A 24,729-nucleotide genomic window follows, 5' to 3' on the forward strand; every position below is an offset into this window, starting at 1 on the left:
TATTACGCAGGTGCCCCTGGCGATTCGCATCTGAGGAACACATGGCCATCATGCAGAATTTTGGGGTTTGTTCCACGTCCCGCGCACGCCTGGATTGTCGGGTGGTCGTTCCTACTTCTCCGGGTTTCATGTGGAGGAATGAGCATTGAAAGTGGAATTAAGGTTTGTTTTTGTATCTTCTGCTGACAAGGACGCAGAGAAGACATTCGACAGTTTCAATAGAATGCATATGATTTGGAGAGATAGAGTTTGAGATAGATAGCATAGAGAGGTTAGGGTCCGATCACATTCACTTAGTTCAAAAGGTTCAACAAGAAGACATAGCTATAAGTGAATGCTGTAGAGGACAGAACACTAGTATATATATATATATGTGTGTAATCAACATAGTGAAGATAATCATGAAGACATGTTGAGATTGAAGCCAAACCAAATGTGAAGACATAGCAAGGTAATGCCATGAGTGAAACACTTCAAAATAGAACATTTGGTGGTGGCGTTACCCACCGTATAGGAAGTATTAGACCCAGACACGGCGCACAATTATCGTTGCGCTCCGAAGTCAAATTCCACATTAATGTATTCACACTTAGAATGTATGTCTTCATTGATTGAAGATATACTTTACTTCGTGTGTTGCACATCTAAGTCATCAATATGCATAAGGGTTAGGAATGTGTGCCTGATGTAGACTTGCGATCAACTTTGTCACCAGCATAACCAGCATCCGAGAATCCAACCAGATCAAACTCTGAGCCCTTTGGATACCATAATCCTAGAGTTGGGGTGTGAGCCAAATATCGAAGAATTCGCTTCACAGCTAAGTGATGCGACTCCTTTGGTGCCGCTTGAAATCGAGCACACATGCAAACACTAAGCATAATATCTGGCCTAGATGCACATAGATAAAGTAAAGAACCAATCATGGAGCGGTATACCTTTTGATCAAACTCTTTACCATTGTCGTCAGGACCCAGATGATGCTTGGCTGGCATTGGCGTCGTGAAGCCTATGCAGTCTTGCATACCGAACTTCTTCAGGCAATCTTTGAGATACTTCTCTTGAGATATGAAGATGCCGTTGCGTTGCTGTCGCATTTGAAGACCCAGAAAGAACTTCATCTCTCCCATCATAGACATTTGATATTGCTCTTGCATCATATATCCAAACTCTTCACTGTACTTCAGGCCCGAGGGGCTTGTTTGAGGCCATACAGTGCCTTGTTGAGCTTGTATACCATGTCAGGATGTTTTGGATCTTCAAAGCCAGGAGGTTGTGCAACATACACTTCTTCTTCAATCTTGCCATTGAGGAAGGCGCTCTTCACATCCATTTGATAAAGAAGTATGTTGTGATGATTTGCATAGGCCAGCAGTATGCGTATGGCTTCAATTCTAGCCACACGAGCAAATGTTTCATCGAAGTCAATGCCTTCCACTTGAGTATATCCTTGAGCAACGAGACGAGCTTTGTTTCTGACAACTTGACCATGCTCATCTTGCTTGTTGCGATATATCCATTTGGTGCCTATTATGTTGTGCTTCCGAGGATCGGGACGCTTGACCAGTTCCCATACATTATTCAGCTCAAACTATTGAAGCTCGTCTTGCATAGCTTGAATCCATTCAGGTTCCATGAAGGCTTCTTCAACTTTCTCGGGTTCTGTTATTGAGACGAATGCGAAGTGCCCACAGAAATTTCCTAGCTGAGTTGCCCTTGAACGAGTGAGTGGACCGGTGCATTGATGCTATCAATTATTCTTTCAATCTGCACTTCATTGGCAATGCGAGGATGTACAGGGCGAAGATTTTGCTCTTGCTGATCATTGTCGTTGTTAGAAGGAATGTCTTCAGGCTGAGCATTGTCTTCATGTTGATCAGGTGCTGAGATGATAAGTTCTTCTTCAGGATGAGCTTCAGAAGGTATAATTTCTCCAGTTCCCATTAGCTTGATTGATTCACTGGATGGAACTTCATCTAGCACATTTGGCAGTTGCTCTCTTTGTGAACCGTTGGTCTCATCGAACCGCACATCCACTGTTTCAACCACTTTGTAATGAAAGAGATTGAAGACTCTGTAGGAGTGCGAATCCTTTCCATATCCAAGCATAAAACCCTCATGTGCTTTTGGTGCAAACTTTGAGGTGTGATGTGGGTCCTTGATCCAGCACCTGGCGCCAAATACTCTGAAGTAACTGACATTTGGCTTCTTGCCAGTAATGTGATTTACACACCCACTATCAATAATCCATTCTGAAGACGCTGGTGTCGTACCCTACAGTGCAGTTAGGGGGATAGGCTTCACGAGGAGCATTGTGAAGCAAAAACATTTGACGAACCAGTGGGTTATGAAAGCTTAGATCCAGATTAGGACTAATAGGGAGAGTAGCAAGCGATTCAGGAACGAAGTACATAGTAAGACCATTCGGGCATTTGATCTTGCGCCCTACAAGATGTTTAAGGTCCCCAGCAATAGCGTCAGACGATTTTGGTTTTCTGCTGGAGACCTTTCCCTGCAAAAGAGAGTTAAGCTTTCTTAGCCACCCACATCTTCAAGGGTGGTTTAGAAGCAATAAGTCTAAGTGCAGCATCTGAGAACTTTGGCTTTGGAGCCCTAGCAAACAGTCTTGCAGGCGGACAATAGTACTCATAAGAATAAGCAGAATAGTTCTTGGTCTTATGAACATGGCGGTTTGATGAACTGCTCTCATATTCATATGCCTGAGTATGGTTTCCCTGCAAAACATTTGCGTTAGTGCGACTCAGGTGAGTCCTCTGTCTATATGAAGCCTTTGGACCGTATGAAGCCTTTGGTCTGAGGTTTGTCTTCTTCACGTGAGGTGTCATGATGACATTCACAGGAAGATTCTCCAGACACCTTTTCGGAACCCAGATCTTCTTCATAGGCGGTCCATTCCTGCAGTTAGTACCAATGTACCTGGCAAACACTTCACCATTCTGATTCTTAAACAGTTTATAGTTTGCATCAAGGGATTCATCAGTGATAATGGGGTTAGCACACGTGAAGCCAGATAGATTGGATGGATCTGCTGAAGGTTCCTTTGCAGCAACCCACATGCTTTTGGGGTACTGCTCAGGTTTCCAGTAAGAGCCATCAGCATTCATTTTCCTTACGAACCCAACACCCTCTTTCCTCGTGTTTCGGTTCAGAATCTGCTTTTTGAGGACATCACATAGTGTCTGATGCCCTTTAAGACTTTTGTACATCCTTGTTTCAAGCAATGTCTTCAACCTAGCATTCTCATCAGCAATAGCAGTGGTATCCTCAGCAGAGGGGTTAGTTACCACATCAACGGTTGAAGACATTGCAATAGTAGTAGCAGTAGAACATTCAGCAACAGAAGTAGCACTATCATGCTCAATGCATTTAAGACATGGTGGTTTAAATCCTTCCTGAGCGGAACTGATCTGTTTGGCGCGAAGTGACTCGTTTTCCTTTTGAAGATCTTCATGAGCCGCTCTCAATTTCTGAAGATCTTGCTTCCTTTGAAGATAATCATAGGAAAGCTTTTCATGAGTTGTTGAGAGAGTTTCATGAAGACTTTCAAGTTCCTCATACTTAACGTGAAGATTTTTTATGTCTTCAATTAAGGATTCAGATCGAGTCATTTCAGCACCTAACAAATCATCGCTTCTGTCTAACAGTTTCTGAATATGTTCCATAGCTTTCTGTTGTTCAGTTGCAATTTTAGCAAGTGTTTTGTAGCTGGGTTTTGAACCACAATCAGAGTCATCGTCACTAGATGTTTGATAGTGAGTAGTGCGTGTGTTTACCTTGGCACCGCATGCCATGAAGCAGTAGGTAGAAGCGGAGTAGTCCTTGTCATTTGCATCGGTGTCGGTGATGAAGTCATTGTATTTAGTGTTGAAGATGGACTTGGCAACGTATGTTGTAGCCAGACTTGCGACCCCTGAATCGGACTCCTCCTCAGACTCCACCTCCGCCTCCTCAGAAGCGGACTCCTCCTCTGAATCCATTTCCTTGCAAACAAACGCACGTGCCTTGCCAGATGAGCTCTTCTTGTGTGATGAAGACTTTGAGGAAGACTTGGAATAAGACTTTGAGTATTTCTTCTTCTTCTTGTCATCAGAGTCATATTCCTTGCTCTTCTTCTTCTTTTTGTTCTCATTGTCCCACTGCGGACACTCAGAGATGAAGTGGCCAGGTTTCTTGCACTTGTGACATGTTTTCTTCTTGTAGTCGTGAGCAGAAGCTTCATCATTCCTTGAGCTTGATCGGGAAGACTTTCTGAAACCTTTCTTCTTGGTGAATTTTTGGAACTTCTTCACAAGCATAGCAAGTTCCCTTCCAATGTCTTCAGGATCATCCGAACTGCTGTCAGATTCTTCTTCAGATGAGGAGACAGCTTTTGCCTTCAAGGCACGAGTTTGCCCATAGTTTGGACCGTAGATATCTCTTTTCTTAGAAAGCTGAAACTCATGTGTGTTGAGCCTCTCAAGTATGTCAAACGGATTGAGTGTCTTGAAATCAGGAGTTCTTGAATCATCAGGGCTAGGGTGTCAAACGAACTATCAAGTGATCTCAGTAGTGTCTTGATGACTTCATGTTTGGTGATCTCAGTAGCGCCGAGGGCTTGAAGATCATTTGTGATGTCAGTGAGTCGGTCAAATGTGAGCTGGACATTCTCATTGTCATTTCGCTTGAAGCGGTTGAAGAGGTTGCGAAGGACACTGATTCTCTGATCTCTCTGGGTTGAGACGCCTTCATTCACCTTGGAGAGCCAGTCCCAGACCAGCTTAGATGTTTCCAAAGCACTCACACGGCCATATTGTTCTTTGGTCAGATGACCACAGATGATATTCTTGGTAGTAGAGTCCAGTTGAACGAACTTCTTGACATCAACAGAAGTGACACCTTCTCCAGCCTTGGGAACGCCGTTCTTGACGACATACCATAGGTCGACGTCAATGGCTTCAAGATGCATGCGCATCTTATTCTTCCAGTAGGGATATTCAGTTCCATCGAAGACGGGGCACGCAGCGGAGACTTTAATTATCCCTGCAGTCGACATAGCTAAAACTCTAGGTGGTTAAACCGAATCACACAGAACAAGGGAGCACCTTGCTCTGATACCAATTGAAAGTGCGTTATATCAACTAGAGGGGGGTGAATATGCGATTTTTATGAAAGTCTTCAAAATGTGGAAGTTATGAAGACAAACGATAGAAATAAACCTATTACCCTGCAGCGGAAGGTAGACTACACTAGGCAAGCCATAGTCAAGTATTCAATAGAGTGAAAGCACAATGACTAATAGCAGCAATGTAGTAAGGATCAGGTAGGAAGATATCGTGAAGCCACACAGAACACGCAGTCACTCAATGAAGACAAAAGATAGTGCGAACATACAATGACTTCACAAGGAGTAACAATAAATAAAGGGAATGGAAGATGAAACCAGTGACTCGCTGAAGACGATGATTTGTTGGACCAGTTCCAGTTGCTGTGACAACTGTACGTCTGGTTAGGGCGGCTAGGTATTTAAACCTTAGGACACTCAGTCTCGGACACCCAGTCCTGAACACGCAGCTCAGGACACCCAGTCCTCTCCGTATTCCCCTTGAGCTAAGGTCACATAGACCTCGCCCAATCACTCTGGTAAGTCTTCAAGGTAGACTCCCAAACCTTCACAGACTTCGTTCACCGGCAATCCACAATGTCTCTTGGATGCTCAGAACGCGACGCCTAACCGGCTGGAGGATGCACAGTCCTCAAGCGTAATAAGTCTTCAGATCACACAGACAAGAAGACTTAAGTGATGCCTAATTCTCTTTTGGCTCTGGGTGGTTAGGGCTTTATCCTCGCAAGGAATTCTCTCTCAAAGGCTTCGAGGTGGGTTGCTCTCAAACGACAAAAGCCGTACACAGAAGAAAGAGAACTACGAAAGATCTAAGTCTTCGAGCTCCATAGGCTTCATGTGGTGTCTTCTCTTGTCATAGTCTTCAATGTGAATATCTTCATATACCACCTTTGACTTCAATGTCTTCATACATTTTTAGGGGTCATCTCTGGTAGGAAAACCGAATCAATGAGGGACTTCTACCTGTGTTATCCTTCAATTCTCACAAACACATTAGTCCCTCAACTAGGTTTGTCGTCAATACTCCAAAACCAACTAGGGGTGGCACTAGATGCACTTACAGCGCGATTCATTACTTGCTCAACAAATCAGCGCTTCTCAGGAAGAATTTGTTCCTCCATCCTTGAAGTGCATTGAACATGAATCTTCTAATTCTTCACCTGAATGTTCAAATGCTTCTAATGTTACAAATTCTTCACCTGTCTCTGCTATCACTAATTCCTCATTTGAGGACATTGCTAGTATCACTGACTATGCATGGCTGAAGGAATTGTACATGACAGGCATGTACAAGAGCCTCAAAGGGCATCAGACTCTTTGTGATGTGCTTAAAAAGCAGATCCTCAACAGGAACCCTAGGAAAGAGGGTATTGCCTTTGAGAGGAAACTCAATGCTGATGGTACATATTGGAAGCCTGAGCAGTACCCCAAAACCTCATGGGTTGCTGCAAAGGGACCTCCAGTTGATCCATCTAATTTATCTGGCTTTGCATGTGAATCTCCTCGTTCTGATGATGAGTCAATTGACTCCAACTATAAACTGTTCAAAAATCAGAATGGTGAAGTATTTGCTAGATATGTTGGCACTAACTGCAGGAACGGTCCTCCTATGAAGAAACTCTGGGTTCCCAAAAGGTGCCTTGAAAGTCTTCAGGTGAATGTCCTCAGGACACCACCTGTGAAGAATAGGAACCCTAGATTAAATTCTTCATATGGACCAAACTCCTCAAAAGGATCAAAGTCCTCATATGAATATCATCATGCTAACAACTCTGTTTCGCAGGAAAGAGCTAAGGGCTATGAATATGAGCATTATTCTTCTAATTATTATGTTCATAAGTCCTCAAAGAATTTCTCTGCTTATTCATATGCTTATCCTAACCCCTCTTATGTGCAACGAAATGGGTTGGCGTCTATGCCACCTTTCTCATATGGAGCTCGCAGAGTGATGAACTCTTTGCCACCCCTTCAGATGTGGGTGGTGCAGAAAAAGAACTAATCTCTTCTGCAGGGTCAGGTGTCCAGACGTACGTAATCGTCTGAAAAATTTGCTGGAGACCTGAATGTGCCTGATAGGACACAGGCTAACCATGAAGAAATGAACATTCATTTCTCACGTCCTCATACTGCTTTATCTGTTCTATTGCTTGATGTAATTGATCTGATGATTTGATGTCATATTCTTCACTAAAGAAGTATATGAGTTCGTAAGCTGCACTAATTCATCTGCAGGATGATCAACCCAAAGCCACTGAGTGGGTCCTCCATAGTGGATGTACAAATCACATGACTGGTGACAAGAATCTATTGATGGATGCTCCATTATCTCCGTCGCATCTGAAGCATATCATCTTTGCTGACAAAGGAAAAAGTCAGGTATTGGGTGTAGTTAAGGTTGCGATCACAAAGGATCGACACATGGACAAAGTCATGCTTGTTGAGTCCTTAGGATACAACCTCATGTCTGTCTCAATGCTTTGCGATCTTGATATGGTAGTTGTCTTTGGCAAGTATCGTTGTGTTGTGATCATGGAAGCTGACAATTCCAAAGTCTTTGAAGGCTTTAGGAGAGGTGACTTTATTGTTGATTTCTCTACAGGACCACAACCAGCCGTGTGCCTACTTGCAAAAGCTTCAGAAGGCTGGCTCTGGCATCGACGACTTGGTCATGCAGGCATGAGGAATTTGCACACGCTTGCGAAGAAGAAGCATGTCATTGGCATTGAGAATGTCAAATTACTCAAGGATCACTTATGCAGAGCCTGTGAAGCTGGAAAGATGACCAAGGCCGAGCATCCAGCGAAGACAATCATGACTACCACTCGACCATTTGAATTGCTTCATATGGATCTTTTTGGCCCTAATCATTATTCTGCTGTTACAAATGATGCATCTCTATATGGCTTTGTTATTGTTGATGATTACTCTCGATACACATGGGTACACATTGTTACTTACAAACATGAAGTGCAGGAAGTCTTCAAACGATTTTCCTCGAGGGCTTCAACCAACTTTGGTGTGAAGATCAAGCACATCAGAAGTGAAAATGGAACTGAGTTCAAGAATTCTAGTCTTGATGACTATCTTGATGAACTTGGTATCACTCATGAGTTATCTGCTCCTTATACTCCTCAACAGAATGGCGTCATGGAGCGCAAGAACAGAACTCTTGTTGAGATGGCTCGCACTATGCTTGATGAATACAAGATACCTCGTCATTTCTGGATTGATGCAATTGATACTGGGTGCCACATCATCAACTGAGTATATCTTCACAAATTCTTCAAAAAGACTGCCTATGAACTCCTCACTGACAAGAAACCCAATGTAAGTTATTTCAAAGTCTTCGGTGCTAAATGTTGGAATAGAGATCCTCATCACAACTCAAAATTTGCACCGAAAGCACATGAAGGTTTCATGCTTGGTTACGGGAAGGACTCACACACCTACAACGTCTTCAACAACGTTCTTCACAAGGTTGTTGAAACTGTAAATGTGCGGTTCGATGAAACTAATGGCTCACAAAGAGAGCACCTACCTTCTGTGATGGATGAACCAGCACCTGAGGAAACTATCAAGTTCAAGGCTACTGAGGATGTCATTCCTACTGATGAATCTGTTGAAGAATTCATTCCAGAACATGAAGAACGTCGAGCTAATGCACCTGAAGAAAATACTGAAGAAAATGGTGCTGAAGAAAATGTTGATCAAATTCCTCAACGACAACCAGCTCATCCTCGCATTGCAAAAGAAGTGCAAGTTGAAAAGATCATCAATGACATTAAAGCGCCAGGTCCTCTCACACGCTCAAAAGCTTCACATTTATCTAACTTTTGTGGGCACTATGCTTTTTTCTCTATCACAGAGCCCACTAAGGTAGATGAACCATTTCTGGAGCCTGAGTGGATTCAGGCCATGCAAGAAGAATTGCATCAATTCAAGCTCAACAACGTCTGGGAACTGGTCAAACGTCCAGATCCTCGCAAGCACAATATCATTGGCACAAAATGGATCTGTCGCAACAAGCAAGACGAAAATGGCCTTGTGGTAAGGAATAAGGCATGGCTTGTAGCTCAATGCTACACACAGGTTGAAGGAATTGATTTCGATGAAACTTTTGCACATGTTGCTAGACTTGAGGCTATTCGCATATTACTTGCTTATGCTAACCATCATGATATCACTTTATATCAAATGGATGTCAAAAGGTCATTCCTCAATGGTAAGCTTGAGGAAGAAGTATATGTTTCTCAACCCCCAGGTTTTGAAGATCCAAAGCATCCTGACAAAGTCTTTAGACTTAATAAGGCCCTCTATGGCCTCAAGCAGGCCCCACGGGCGTGGTATGATACTTTGAAGGAATTCCTTATGAAGAAAGGCTTCAAACCCGGTTCACTCGACCCTACTCTTTTCACTAAATCTTATGATGGTGAATTGTTTGTGTGCCAAATATATGTTGATGATATTATCTTTGGCTATACTGACCAACGTTATAGTGATGAATTTGCCTATATGATGAGTGAAGAATATCAAATGTCTATGATGGGAGAATTGAAATTCTTCTTAGGTCTTCAAATTCGTAAACAACGCAATGGCATATTCATATCTCAGGAGAAATACCTCAAGGATGTACTGAGGAAATTCGGCATGCAAGACTGCAAAGGCGTCAAAATCCCTATGCCCACAAATGGCCATCAAAGCACTAATGAAAATGGTATTGACTTCGATCAAAAGGTACACCGCTCCATGATTGGTTCCTTATTGTACTTATGTGCATCTAGGCTGGATATTATGCTTAGTGTTTGCATGTGTGCCCGATTTCAAGCTACACCGAAGGAATCACACCATAAGGCTGTGAAGCATATTCTTCGATATCTAGCTCACACACCAACACTTGGATTATGGTACCCCAAGGGCTCGACTTTTGATCTCATCGGATATCTGACTCTGACTATGCTGGTGATCGTGTGGACCGCAAGTCAACATCTGGTACATGTCATTTCCTCGGACGATCTTTGGTCTGTTGGTCCTCGAAGAAACAAAACTGCGTATCACTATCTACTGCTGAAGCTGAGTACATTGCCCCTGGTTCTTGCTATGCTCAATTGCTATGGATGAAGCAAACTCTCAAGGACTACGACGTCAACATGAAGAATGTGCCTCTCTTCTATGACAATGAGAGTGCCATCAAGATTGCTCACAACCCAGTTCAGCACTCGAAGACAAAGCACATTCAGATTCGTCATCATTTTCTTCATGATCATGTGTTGAAGGGAGACATTTCTATTGAGCATGTGAAGACTGAAGAATAGATAGCCGATATCTTCACAAAGCCCTTAGATGAGAAGAGATTTAGCAAGTTGCGGTGTGAGCTAAATATCTTAGAATCTTCGAATGTTCTTTGAAAAGGACACTCATCCTAACACTTATGCAAAATTGATGACTTAGATGTGCAACACATGAAGAAACGTTTCTCTTCAATCAATGAAGAATAACACTCTAAGTGTGAAGAAATTAATGAAGAATTTGATTCTCAGAACCCTACGACAATTGTACGCGGTGTCTGAAATCATCATTCTTATACGGTGGGTCACGCCACCACCAAAAGTTGAAATTCCTCAGTTCTTCAAATTCTTCAACTTTGCATTGTCTTCACTGTTTCCGTCGTTTTTCTTCATTGGCTATATATATATGAGTTTATGTCCTCTACAACATTCACTTATGGCTATTTGTTCAAGTTGTTTTTTTGCTAAGTGAATGTGATCGGACCCTTCTCCCCTCTATGCTATACTCAACCCAATCTGTTCACAAATTCTTCATGTGCGTTCTATTTGAAACTCGTTCAAAATCTTCACTGTGTCCTTGTCAGCTGAAGAAATTGTGAATGGAACTTTAAAACCTATCCTATCTAAATTTTCGACTTTGCCGCTCAAACCGTTCCACATCCCACGATATACTTATCTATTCACCCACGATCTAACACGATCTCCACTTCTCAGTACGTGGGTGACACATGTCATGCGAATGAGAAGGGTCAGGGGCACGTTCATCCAAATTCTTCGGGCGAACAGTTTTTCACCGTGGCTATAAATACCCCCTCTCCCCTTCCTCACTTCCTTTACTCTGCTCGACCTCCTTCTCCAGCTCGATCTTCTCAAACCCTAGCGCCGCCGCTACTTCATCATCGCGCGGTGAGGAAGAGCTTCACTGCCTCGACCTCGTCGCCGCCGTACTCGCGCCGGCCGCGGAAATCTTCACTCCTCCGCCGCCATAGCCTTCTTCCTCCGCCGAGTTAGGGCGTGGAAGATCTGCACAGACGAACTTCACTTCTCCACCTCACAGTTCGTCATGTTCTTTGTTCAGGGTAATTAAAAGATACTTTTACTGCCCTCTGTGATTCAAATGATTATCTACAAAATCTTTAAAGGTGTTTTTCTTCAAATCTTCACACACTAGAACACCTCACATGTCATCTGTTCTTGATTCGTTTCTCTAAGCTATGTTTTTCTTCAAGATTCCTCAAATGTGTGGATTTTCGATCTATACATCTCTGGAACCTAAGACAAAGAACGCTTAGTGAAATTCTTCAAGACTTATCTGGTCAAATTCCTCAAACTTGTTCTTTTTACAAAATCTTCTGAGAACGCATATGACATCTCCAAATTCCTCGCAACTATACTCTGTTCACAGGTACTCATGTCCACTGCTGAATCACTAGGTTCTCATCAACTTAACTCATTTGCAACGTTCCTCGAAGAAAAATTGCATACTTCTTCAGAAAATTCGATTGTTCAAATTCCTCAACTAAAGAAAATGGCTGACAGTAAGAAGCCACAGAAAGGAGGAAAGAAGCCAGAGGTCAACACAGCATTTGAAATCCCTGATGACATCTATGCTGGGTACTGCACACCTCCTGAGGAAGATAAAAATCAGTGCAAGGTGCGCATTCAGAAGATAGAGAGGAGATGGGCTAGAGAGTGGAGGGAGTACAAATATGTTACTCTCAAATACATGAAGAAATTCGCTGTTACCCCTCCATGCTCAAGACCTCCATTGGCACCTGGCCAAGAAGCGGATCCCACCAGCGTCAAGCGGGGTGATGACTTTCCTGAAGAATGGGCCAAGCGCCAGGCCAAGTTGGCCAAACAAGAAAAAGAAGCAGTGAGGAAATTCAATGAAGACTCTGCTGCTGCTACTGCCACTAAGGCCTCTTTCAAGCCGAAGAAATCTATGGCAAAGAAGCCTGCACGTAAGCCAAGTGCTTCACCTTCAGTGCCCTCAAGGCCAAGTTCCTCAGCAATGCCCTCACGGCCAGAATCTTCAAAGCCCTCAAGGCCAATTCCTCATGCTGCTCCTGCTCCTCCAAAATCCTCAGCTCCTCCAAAGTACTCAGCTGCTTCGACAAAGTCCTCTGCACCTGTGCATCTTGCCACGTACCAAAGGACTACATGCATCTCTATTGCCTCAGGAGCTTCAGGTAGTTCCTCAGCTGCACCCAATTCTTCAACGGGACCCTCTCTACTAAAGACAAAGGCCACTGCTGGACGAGGTCCTCGCCCTAGTCCTCAGAAGAAGCAGGTCACCTTCCAAGTGCCGTCTAAAGAAGACGAAGCTGATGATGAAGAACTTGCTAAGATCATCAGAGATAGGCAAGTCAGGGCCACTAGAGCCAAAGGCACAAATGTGCCACTGCTTTTGGATCCAAGGTTGATCCTCGACTATATTGCTCTCTGGCACAAGGACCCAATCACTTCTATGCCTAATTTCAAGTTGTCTCCTGGCCAAAGTCACATGCTGACCCATTTCATCCAAGAAGAAAAATGGAAATATGAGAAGGCCAGGTAGATCAAGAAAGCGCAATATAAGGAGAAATTTCTGAAGAACAACATTGTCTCTATGACAACTGATGAACTTGTAAAAATCCAGTCTGAAATCAAAACCCTCAGCGATGACTTCAAAGCCTACTATGCTAATTGGCAAGGAGCCAAGGTCAGGTTTGTTAAACTGACTGAGAAATTCACCTCAAATGTTCCAGCTCCATGGCAACAGGAAATTCCTCAGGCTGAAGCATCTGCTCAGCCAACTGAAGAACATGCCAGCACCGCTGATGACTTTTAGGCTGCTGAAGAAAATGTGAGTTCTAGCACTGATGACTGCATTCCAGCCGCTGAAGAAATTGCCAGGGCATCCACTAGTGGTGCGCCTGAAGAAAATGAAGAAGTCAGGGCAACTGCATCAGTTGTACCTGAATAAAATCAACCAGATTCCTCTGCTCCTCCTGCACCTACACCAACTCTGATCCCTCCATTTGCATCAGATGTGAAGAAGACCAAGGCTACAGAGTGGGCAGCTGTGAAGAAAAGGAAAGCATCAGCTACTTCAGATTCTTCAGCTCCGAAGAAAATGAAGTCTATGACAAGTTCGTTCACAAATCCCATTGATGCTGTTCCAATCTCAACCATGCCATCAAAGGACCTTGTCCCTTTTGATGAAGAATATGTGATCCCTAGCGGATGTAATGAAGAAAATCCTTCTGCTGCTTCGTCAGAGCAGATGGATGAAGAAATTGAAGCGGATCAAATCCCTTCAACACTAGTTGTTTCCTCGCCTATGCCTCAGTTCACAGCTGAACAGGCTGGCGTTGAAGAAATGGAAGATGAAGATGTGGACATTGGCTGTACCACACCTGTGCTAAGTGATGAATTTTGGGAAAGTCAGCATCCAAACTCTCCACTGTTCATACCTTTACAACAAATACCTCAGTCCCCTGCACCAACTGTTCAAATGGGCTCTAAAGAAACTCACCCCACTTCGTCTATACGTGAAGAAATTCTAGCCACTAGTGCTGAAGAAACTGCTGCTGCTGAACATCTGAAGATGCAGACTGACACTGAAGAGGAACCAGAAGTTCCTCAGCCTGAAGAACCTGAGATTGCGATTCCTGAGGTTGTGATGCAACTCACTGACACTCCTCTACCCAAGCCAAAGGATCCATTCTCCAGGAAGCAAAAATTCAAGGTTGATGATTTCTTCGGCGAGCACGTATTCTTCACAGACTACAACCCCTATGACTCTGCTCGCATTAGGAAAAGGCGTTTCTGGACTGCCAGCCAGGCTAATTTCTATTCCTCAATGCTGTTCAACAAAGATAAAATCTTCTACCATCAGCACATTCCTCACGTGGATATGGAATCTCTGCCGTGCTTCGTGCCAGTCCTCAGTGTTCTTCATGACGCTGGACTGTTAAATTTCTGCACTGACATCTGTGATTGGAATGAAGAACTCATTCTTCAATTTTATGCTACGGTGCACATCACAGGAGATTCTTAAGATGTGAATTCATGGGTGCTGGACTGGATGTCTAAAAACACTCACTACACGGCACCAGCTACTGAATTGCTTCGTGATTTACCACTCAGTCCTCCCCTTGAAGCTGCTCGTTGCATATACAGTGAACCTGAGCTTACAAATCACTACATGCAAGTTCTGATGAAGCCTTTGAAGCCAGGTCAGGCCCCACGAACCAAATTCCTCATGAAGGAATTACTATATGTGCCTCAGACCGTCTATCGCATTCTGACGAGGACAATGAGTCCCATCAAAGGCCACGACTCATATGATGAGGAAATAGTTGGCATCATGAAGAATCTGCTATTCAGCATCATACATAGCATTCCTATCAACTATCACGATTTCTTCATGAGGACTCTGGCAAATGCTGCACTTTCTCTGTTTGAGTTGAAACCTTATGCACCTTGGATTATGAGATTCCTCAGAACAAGGTCTTCACTCAACTACAAGGCTGATTTTCAGAATCACCTTAGCTATCTGCCCCCGATTGAAGTCCTCAAGCAGGCTTTTGCTTCAAATGATGAAAAGGGCAAGGCTCCTGCTGTCATTGATGAAGGCATTCGTCCCTTGGATGGTCAGTTTCGCAAAGCTGCATCTTATTCCACCAATGATGACTCTGCCACACATGACTCTGCTGCAAATGCACCCAAGTCTACTCCTCAAGCCACTGCTCCTCATGTGATGACTGACAGTGAGATTCTACTTAGTCTTCACCAGAAGGTGGATCAAAACCATAAATGGGTTAAGCGTTAGTTTGGTTCATTTCTTCACAACATGACTGCTACACACAATGAAGTGAAGAAAAACCATTACTACCTCCATGAAGTTTTCGATCGCACCTGGGCCATTCTGTCACATCTGTATGGTGAATAATATCTCAAGGAAATGGGTCTGAACGAATATTTTGACTGCTCTACACCTCCATCGAAGAAATACAAGAAGGTCAAGGTTCCTCCTTTGGTGTCCAGATCCTATTCCTCATCGCGCGACACCGACGAGCATGAAGACTTGGACGACACTGTAGCAGGCCCTTCCATGACAAACGACCCCAACAACGCTGGCGCTCCTTCATCAACTTGATATTCTTTAGGGGCGTTAGTCCTCCTTTTCGATCCTTTTGGTCATTAGATGACAAAGGGGGAGAATTTTGAGTTAGTCTTCAAGCGGGTCTGTCTATATGGGCGTTTTTTTGCTAAGTTACAACTCTCGTTCTTCTGGAACTTTATTGGATCGAGTTGTAAACTTATACCCGATGGTGCTCTGATGTGTTTGATGTGTTTTTCTGCATGCTTATTCCTCATATATGTTAATGCACGCATGCTGGATTACATCAGCCACCATATTTCATCATGCATTTCAAATTCCTCATTATGATATGTCAAATGTGTGTATGAATTACAAGATATAGGGGGAGATCTCCATGATTCAACTCTTCAAGTGTGCAATGCTTCAAAAGCAAATTCCTCATCATGCACATCTTCAGGGGTAGTTCTTCTATATCTTGCAATCAAATTCCTCAGTATCGGTATTTACACTTCATATGTTTATCCCCATTGAAAACTTAACATATATTGTCATCAATCACCGAAAAGAGGGAGACTGTAAGTGCATCTAGTGCCCCTTAGTGATTTTGGTGTACTGAAGACTTATAGGTTAAGGGACTAATGTGTTTTTGAGTGTACACAAGTCTATAAGTCTATGAGAAGTTTGATATTTACAGAGAAAGTTGATCCCTAAAAATGAAGTTCTTCGACTGAAGACTTTGGATTTCTGAAGACTTTCTGAAGACTTTCAAAGTGAAGAAATTGGTGCAATCCTGAAGACTTGGTATTCATTCGAGGAACATGAAGCGTGAAGACTTTTTGTTTTCGTAGTTTCATTTTCTCTTTCTTGAGTCGTAGGAAACACCGTATGGTTAAAGGGGGTCGAGGAAATTTTAAGGAAAAATTTCCATGTGATGCTCAACTCAAAATCCTACTCCTACCAATCCCTTCGAGCGAAGCCATTGGAAATTTCATATAGTTCAGTCATATTCTTCAGTGACAGAGACGAAGTTCTTCTGGTCTCTGAGGAATTTGTTCTGACTGAGGAGTTAGGAATTCTCTAGCGCGGATTACCTACACAGTGAGGAACATGATAGCCTTGAGGAATTTGATACTCAAATTTCCGACCGTTGTTGTGCTATGCGCCAGCTGTCCCAAAATATCTACCCACCTAACAGTCATATCATTGAAGGGAATTTATGTTTTATCATGTCAGGCTGCTCCCTAGGCTATAAATAGCCGCCCCCTACAACCACTAGCTGGCTGGCTGCTCCGAGAAAAACTGACACTTGTCATTTGAGAGCATCCCATCCTTCGAGGACTTTGAGCAAAATCATCAAGTGAGGAAAACCCAAACCCAAACACCTACAAACCCCAAGTGATTGAGCATCACTGAAGAGATTGATCCTGCGTGGATCCGACGCTTGTTACCTTTGAAGATGTGCTTCTTCCAGACGGTTAGGTGTCAAGGTCTAGAGAATCCAAGAGGAATTGTGGATCGCCGACTGACCAAGTTTGTGAAGGTTCGGAAGTCACCTGAAGACTTACCATGAGTGATTGGGCGAGGTCTCTGTGACCTTAGCTCAAGGAGAATACGGTGAGGACTGTGTGTCCTCAGGTTTAAATACCTAGCTGCTCCAACCAGACGTACAACTGAGACAACAGTTGGAACTAGTCTACCAAATCATTGTCTTCACCAAGATCACTGGTTCTATTTCCTCAACTCTTTCATTTCCTCATAACTGTGTTGAGTGATTGTTTGTATATTTGTTTGAAGACTTTGACTGAAGACTTTCTCAATTTCCTTAGTTCAATTTCTTCAGTTTGTTTGTCTTCATCCTGTGTTATCCTGTGTTTACGCTTCCTGTACTGTGTGCTTGTCTTCATTTCATCATGATGACTATGCTTGTGCTCTGTTATGTTTACTTTTGAGTACTTATTCCGCTGCTAGTAGTTCTTCGCTAAGGAGTTTCCTCACCTGCAAATTCCTCAGTGAAGAATTCATAAAAATCACCTATTCACCCCCCTCTAGTCGATATAATGCACTTTCAGAGCTTCGTCAGCACAACGGCATGATGAAGGTGATGATGAATCTACCGACGCAGGGCTTCGCCTAAGTACTACAATGATATGATCGAGGTGGATTATGGTGGAGGGGGCACCGCACACGGCTAAGAGATCAATGTCTGTTGTGTGTTCTAGGGTGCCCCCTGCCCCCGTATATAAAGGAGTAAGGGGGAGGCCGGCCGGCTGGCCTTGGGGCGCTCCAAGGAGGGGGAGGAGTCCTCCTCCTAGTAGGAGTAGGACTCCCCCATTCCTAGTCCAACTAGGAGGAGGGAGGGGGGAGGAAGGAGAGGGAGAGAGGGAGGGAAAGAGGGGGCGCCTCCCCCCTTCCTTGTCCAATTCGGACTCCCAAGGGGGTGCAGCCCTATGGTCCCTCCTCTTTCTCTCACAAGGCCCATGTTGCCCATTAGTTCCCCCGGGGGTTACGATAACCCCCCGACACTCCTATAATTATCCGGTGACCCCCGGAACTCATCCGGTGTCCGAATATAGTCATTCAATATATAAATCTTTATGTCTCGACCATTTCGAGACTCCTCGTCATGTCTGTGATCACATCCGGGACTCCGAACTATATTCGGTACATCAAAACACATAAACTCATAATACTGATCGTCACTAAACGTTAAGCGTGCGGACCCTACAGGTTCGAGAACTGTGTAGACATGACTGAGACACGTTTGCGGTCAATAACCAATAGCAGAACCTGGATGTTCATATTGGCTCCAACAAATTCTACGAAGATCTTCATCAGTCAAACTGCATAACAACATACGTTGTTCCCTTTGTCATCGGTATGTTACTTGCCCGAGATTCGATCGTCGGTATCTCAATACCTAGTTCAATCTCGTTACCGGCAAGTCTCTTTACTCATTCCGTAATGCAACATCCCGTAACTAACTCATTAGTCACATTGCCTGCAATGCTTATAGTGATGTGCATTACCGAGTGGGCCCAGAGATACCTCTCCGATACACGGAGTGACAAATACTAATCTCAATCTATGCCAACTCAACAAACACCATCGGAGACGCCTGTAGAGCATCTTTATAGTCACCCAGTTATGTTGTGATGTTTGATAGCATACTAAGTGTTCCTCCGGTATTCTGGAGTTGCATAATCTCATAGTAGGAACATGTATAAGTTATGAAGAAAACAATAGCAACAAACTAAACAATCATCGTGCTAAGCTAACGGACGAGTCAAGTTAATCACATCATTCTCTAATGATGTGATCCCATTAATCAAATGACAACTCTTTGTCCATGGCTAGGAAACTTAACCATCTTTGATTAATGAGCTAGTCAAGTAGAGGCATACTAGTGACACTCAGTTTGTCTATGTATTCACACATGTACTAAGTTTCCGGTTAATATAATTCTAGCATGAACAATAAACATTTATCATGATATAAGGAAATGTAAATAACAACTTTATTATTGCCTCTAGGGCATATTTCCTTCAGTCTCCCACTTGCACTAGAGTCAATAATCTAGTTCACATTGTCATGTGATTTCACACCAATAGTTCACATCTTTATGTCATTAGTTCACATCTTTATGTGACTAATAATCAAAGGGTTTACTAGAGTCAATAATCTAGTTCACATCACTATGTGATTGATACCCAAAGAGTGATCATGTTTTGCTTGTGAGAGAAGTTTAGTCTATGGGTCTGCAACATTTAGATCTGTATTTATTTCGCAAATTTCTATGTCTACAATACTCTGCTCGAAGCTACTCTAGCTAATTGCTCCCACTTTCAATATGTATCCAGATCGAGACTTAGAGTCATCTAGATCGATGTAAAAAGCTTGCATCGACGTAACTCTTTACGGTGAACTCTTTTATCATCTCCATAACCGAGAAATATTTAGTCCTCTAAGGATAATTTTGACCGTTGTCCAGTGATCTACTCCTAGATCACTATTGTACTCCCTTGCCGGAATCATGCTAAGGTATACAATAGGACTGGTACACAGCATATCATACTTTATAGAACCTATGACTGAGGCATAGGGAATGACTTTTCATTCTCTTTCTATTTTTTGTTGTGGTCGGGTTTTGAGTCTTTACTCAACTTCACACCTTGTAACATAAGCAAGAACTCCTTCTTTGACTGTTCCAGTTTGAACCATTTTGAACTACTTCAAAATCTTATCAAGCGTCTTGATCTATCTCTATAGATCTTGATGCTCAACGTGTAAGCAGCTTCACCAAGGTCTTTCTTTGAAAAATTCTTATTCAAGTATCCTTTTATGCTATCCAGAAATTCGGTATCATTTCCGATCAACAATATGTCATCCACATATAATATCAGAAATTCTACAGAGCTCGGACTCACTTTCTTGTAAATACAGGCTTCTCCAAAAGTCTGTATAAAACTATATGCTTTGATCAACTCATCAAAGCGTATATTCCAACTTCGAGATGCATGCACCAGTCCATAGATGGATCGCTGGAGCTTGCATACTTTGTTAGCACCTTTAGGATTGACAAAACTTTCTTATTGTATCATATACAAGTCCTCTTTAAGAAATCCATTAAGGAATGCAGTTTTGACATCCATTTGCCAGATTTCATAAAATGTGGCAACTGCTAACATGATTCGGACATACTTAAGCATCGCTACGAGTGAGAAAATCTCACCATAGTCAACACTTTGAACTTGTCGAAAACCTTTTTGCGACAATTTGAGCTTTGTAGATAGTAAAACTACTATTAGCGTCCGTCTTCCTCTTGAAGATCCATTTATTCTCAATGGCTCACCGACCGTTGGGCAAGTCAATCAAAGTCCATACTTTGTTCTTTATACATGGATCCCATCTTAGATTTCATGGCCTTAAGCCATTTCGCGGAATCTGGGCTCATCATCGCTTCCTCATAGTTCGTAGGTTCGTCATGGTCTAGCAACATGACTTCCAGAACAGGGTTACCGTACTACTCTGGTGCGGAACGTACTCTGGTTGACCTACGAGGTTTGGTAGTAACTTGATCTGAAGTATCATGATCATCATCATTAACTTCCTTACTAATTGGTGTAGAAATCACTAGAACGGATTTCTTTGATGAACTACTTTCCAATTCGGGAGAAGGTACAGTTACCTCATCAAGTTCTACATTCCTCCCATTCACTTATTTTGAGAGAACCTTCTTCTCTAGAAAGGATCCACTCTTAGCAACAAAGATCTTGCCATTTGTATCTGTGATAGAAGGTGTACCCAACAGTTTCTTTTGGGTATCCTATGAAGACGCATTTCTCCGATTTGGGTTTGAGCTTATCAGGTTGAAACTTTTTCACATAAGCATCATAGCCCCAAATTTTAAGAAACGACAGCTTAGGTTTCTGGCTAAACCACAGTTCATATGTTGTCGTCTCAACGGATTTAGATGGTGCCCTATTTAACGTGAATGCAGCTGTCTCTAATGCATAACCCCAAAATGATAGTGATAAATTGGTAAGAGACATCATAGATCACACCATATTTAATAAAGTACGGTTATGACGTTCAAACACACCATTATGTTGTGGTGTTCCAGGTGGCATGAATTTGTGAAACTATTCCACATTGTTTTAGTTGAAGACGAGGATCGTAACTCAAATATTCGTCTCCGCGATAAGATCATAGAAACTTTATTTTCTTGTTATGATGATTTTCACTTCACTTTAAAATTCTTTGAACTTTTCAAATGTTTCAGACTTATGTTTCATCAAGTAGATATACCCATATCTGCTCAAATCATCTGTGAAGGTCAGAAAATAACGATACTTGCCGCGAGTCTCAACACTCATCGGACCGCATACATCAGTATGTATTATTTCCAATAAGTCAGTTGCTCTCTCCATTGTTCCGTACAACGGAGTCTTAGTCATCTTGCCCATGAGGCATGGTTCGCAAGCATCAAGTGATTCATAATCAAGTGATTCCAAAAGCCCATCAGCATGGAGTTTCTTCATGCGCTTTACACCAATATGACCTAAACGGCAGTGCCACAAATAAGTTGCACTATCATTATTAACTTTGCATATTTTGGCTTCAATATTATGAATATGTGTATCACTATGATCGAGATTCAATAAACCATTTATATTGAGTGTATGACCATAGAAGGTTTTATTCATGTAAATAGAACAACAATTATTCTTTGACTTAAATGAATAACCATATTGCAATAAACATGATCCAATCATATTCATGCTCAACGCAAACACCAAATAACATTTATTTTAGGTTCAACACTCATCTCGAAGGTAAAGGGAGTGTGCGATGGTGATCTTATCAACCTTGGAATCACTTACAACACACATCATCACCTCGCCCTTAACTAGTCTCTATTTATTTTGCAACTCCCGTTTTGAGTTACTACTCTTAGCAACTGAACTAGTATCAAATACCGAGGGGTGGCTATAAACACTAGTAAAGTACACATCAATAACATGTATATCCAATATACCTTTGTTCAGTATGCCATCCTTCTTATTCGCCAAGTGATACGTCTCCAACGTATCTATAATTTTTTATTGTTCCATGCTATTATATTATCAACCTTGGATGTTTTATATGCATTTATATGCTATTTTATATGATTTTTGGGACTAACTTATTAACCTATAGCCCAGTGCCAGTTTCTGTTGTTTCCTTATTTTAGAGTATCGCAGAAAAGGAAAATCAAACGGAGTCCAATTGGCTTGAAACTTCACGGAACTTATTTTTGGACCAGAAGAAGCCCATGGAGAATCGCAGATGGACCAGAAGAGTCCCGGGTGGCCCACGAGGGTGGGGGCGCGCCCACACCCCCTGGGCGCGCCCCTTGCCTCGTGGACAGCCTGGAGATCCACCGACATACTTCTTCCTCCTATATATATCCATATACCCTAACATCTTCAGGGAGCAGAATAGATTGGGAGTTCCGCCGCCAGAAGCCTTCGTAGCCACCGAAGACCAATCTAGACCCGTTTGGGCACCCTGCCGGAGGGGGGAACCCTCATCGGTGGCCATCTTCATCATCCCGGTGCTCTCCATGATGAGGAGGGAGTAGTTCACCCTCGGGGCTGAGGGTATGTACCAGTAGATATGTGTTTGATCTCTCTCTCTCTCTCTCTCTCTCTCTCTCTCGTGTTCTTGAGGTGATACGATCTTGATGTATCGCGAGCTTTGCTATTATAGTTGGATCTTATGATGTAATGGATCGAGTTTTCCCTTTGAAGTTATCTTATCGGATTGAGTCTTTAAGGATTTGAGAACACTTGATGTATGTCTTGCATGGGATAACCGTGGTGACAATGGGGTATTCTATTGATCCACTTGATGTATGTTTTGGTGATCAACTTGCGGGTTCCGCCCATGAACCTATGCATAGGGGTTGGCGCATGTTTTCGTCTTGACTCTCCGGTAGAAACTTTGGGGCACTCTTTGAAGTACTTTGTGTTGGTTTGAATAGATGAATCTGAGATTGTGTGATGCATATCTTATAATCATACCCACAGATACTTGAGGTGACATTGGAGTATCTAGGTGACATTAGGGTTTTGGTTGATTTGTGTCTTAAGGTGTTATTCTAGTACAAACTCTATGATAGATTGAACGGAAAGAATAGCTTCATGTTATTTTACTCCGGACTCTTGAATAGATCGGTCAGAAAGGATAACTTTGAGGTGGTTTCATACCCTACCATAATCTCTTCGTTTGTTCTCCGCTATTAGTGACTTTGGAGTGACTCTTTGTTGCATGTTGAGGGATAGTTATATGATTCAATTATGTTATTATTGTTGAGAGAACTTGCACTAGTGAAAGTATGAACCCTAGGCCTTATTTTAACGCATTTCAATACCGTTTGTGCTCACTTTTATCATTAGTTACCTTAATGTTTTTATATTTTCAGATTACAAAAACCATTATCTACCATCCATATACCACTTGTATCACCATCTCTTCGCCGAACTAGTGCACCTATACAATTTAGCATTGTATTGGGTGTGTTGGGGACACAAGAGACTCTTTGTTATTTGGTTGCAGGGTTGCTTGGGAGAGACCATCTTCATCCTACGCCTCCTACGGATTGATAAACCTTAGGTCATCCACTTGAGGGAAATTTGCTACTGTCCTACAAACCTCTACACTTGGAGGCCCAACAACGTCTACAAGAAGAAGGTTGTGTAGTAGACATCAAGCTCTTTTCTGGCGCCATTGCCGGGGAGGTTAGCGCTTGAAGGTATATCTTTAGATCTTGCAATCGAATCTTTTTGTTTCTTGTTTTGGCACTAGTTTAGTTTATAAAGGAAAACTACAAAAAATGGAATTGAGTTTGCCTCATACGCTCCATCTTTTTAATATCTTTCGTGAGTATGATGGAAAGGAAAATTGTGCCAAAGTGTTAGGAGAAGAATGCATTAGAATGTTTGGCACTAAATCTTTTGATGGTGAGCATGATTGCAATGTTGTTAGTATGAATTCCTTGAATATCCATGATGCTAATTATATGCAAAGCCACAAGCTTGGGGAAGCTATGTTTGATGAAGATGACATTTTTTGTCCCCCAAGTTTTCATGAGCAAATTTATTATGATGAAAGCATGCCTCCTATTTATGATGATTATATTGATGAAAGTGTATTTGGAGAGGTCATGAATTTATTTAGTGATGAATCCACTATTTTGGAAGAGGTTCCAATTGATTATGAGAACAAAGTTGCTATCTATGATGATTATTGTGATGACATATATGCTATAAAAAATAATGATAACCATGAAACTTGTCATCGTGATTTTAGTTTTCAATTGGATTATGCCTCACATGATAGTTGTTTTGTTGAGTTTGCTCCCACTATTATGAATGAGAAGAAATTTTCTTATATGGAGAGTAATAAAGTTTCTATGCTTGTAGATCATGAAAAAATGCTTTTATGTGATGGTTATATTGTTGAATTAATTTATGATGCTACTAAAAATCATTATGAGGGAGGAATATATGCTTGTAGGAATTGCAATAATATCAAGTTCCCTCTCTATGTGCTTAAAGTTTTAAAGTTATGCATGTTTTGCCTTCCTATGCTAGTTGATTATTGTTCCCATAAGTTGTTTGCTCACAAACTCCCTATGCATAGGAAGTAGGTTAGACTTAAATGTGCTAGTCATATTATTCATGATGCTC

The sequence above is a fragment of the Triticum dicoccoides genome, chromosome 5A (genome assembly GCF_002162155.2).
Source record: "Triticum dicoccoides isolate Atlit2015 ecotype Zavitan chromosome 5A, WEW_v2.0, whole genome shotgun sequence".
NCBI classification, from domain to species: Eukaryota; Viridiplantae; Streptophyta; class Magnoliopsida; order Poales; family Poaceae; genus Triticum; species Triticum dicoccoides.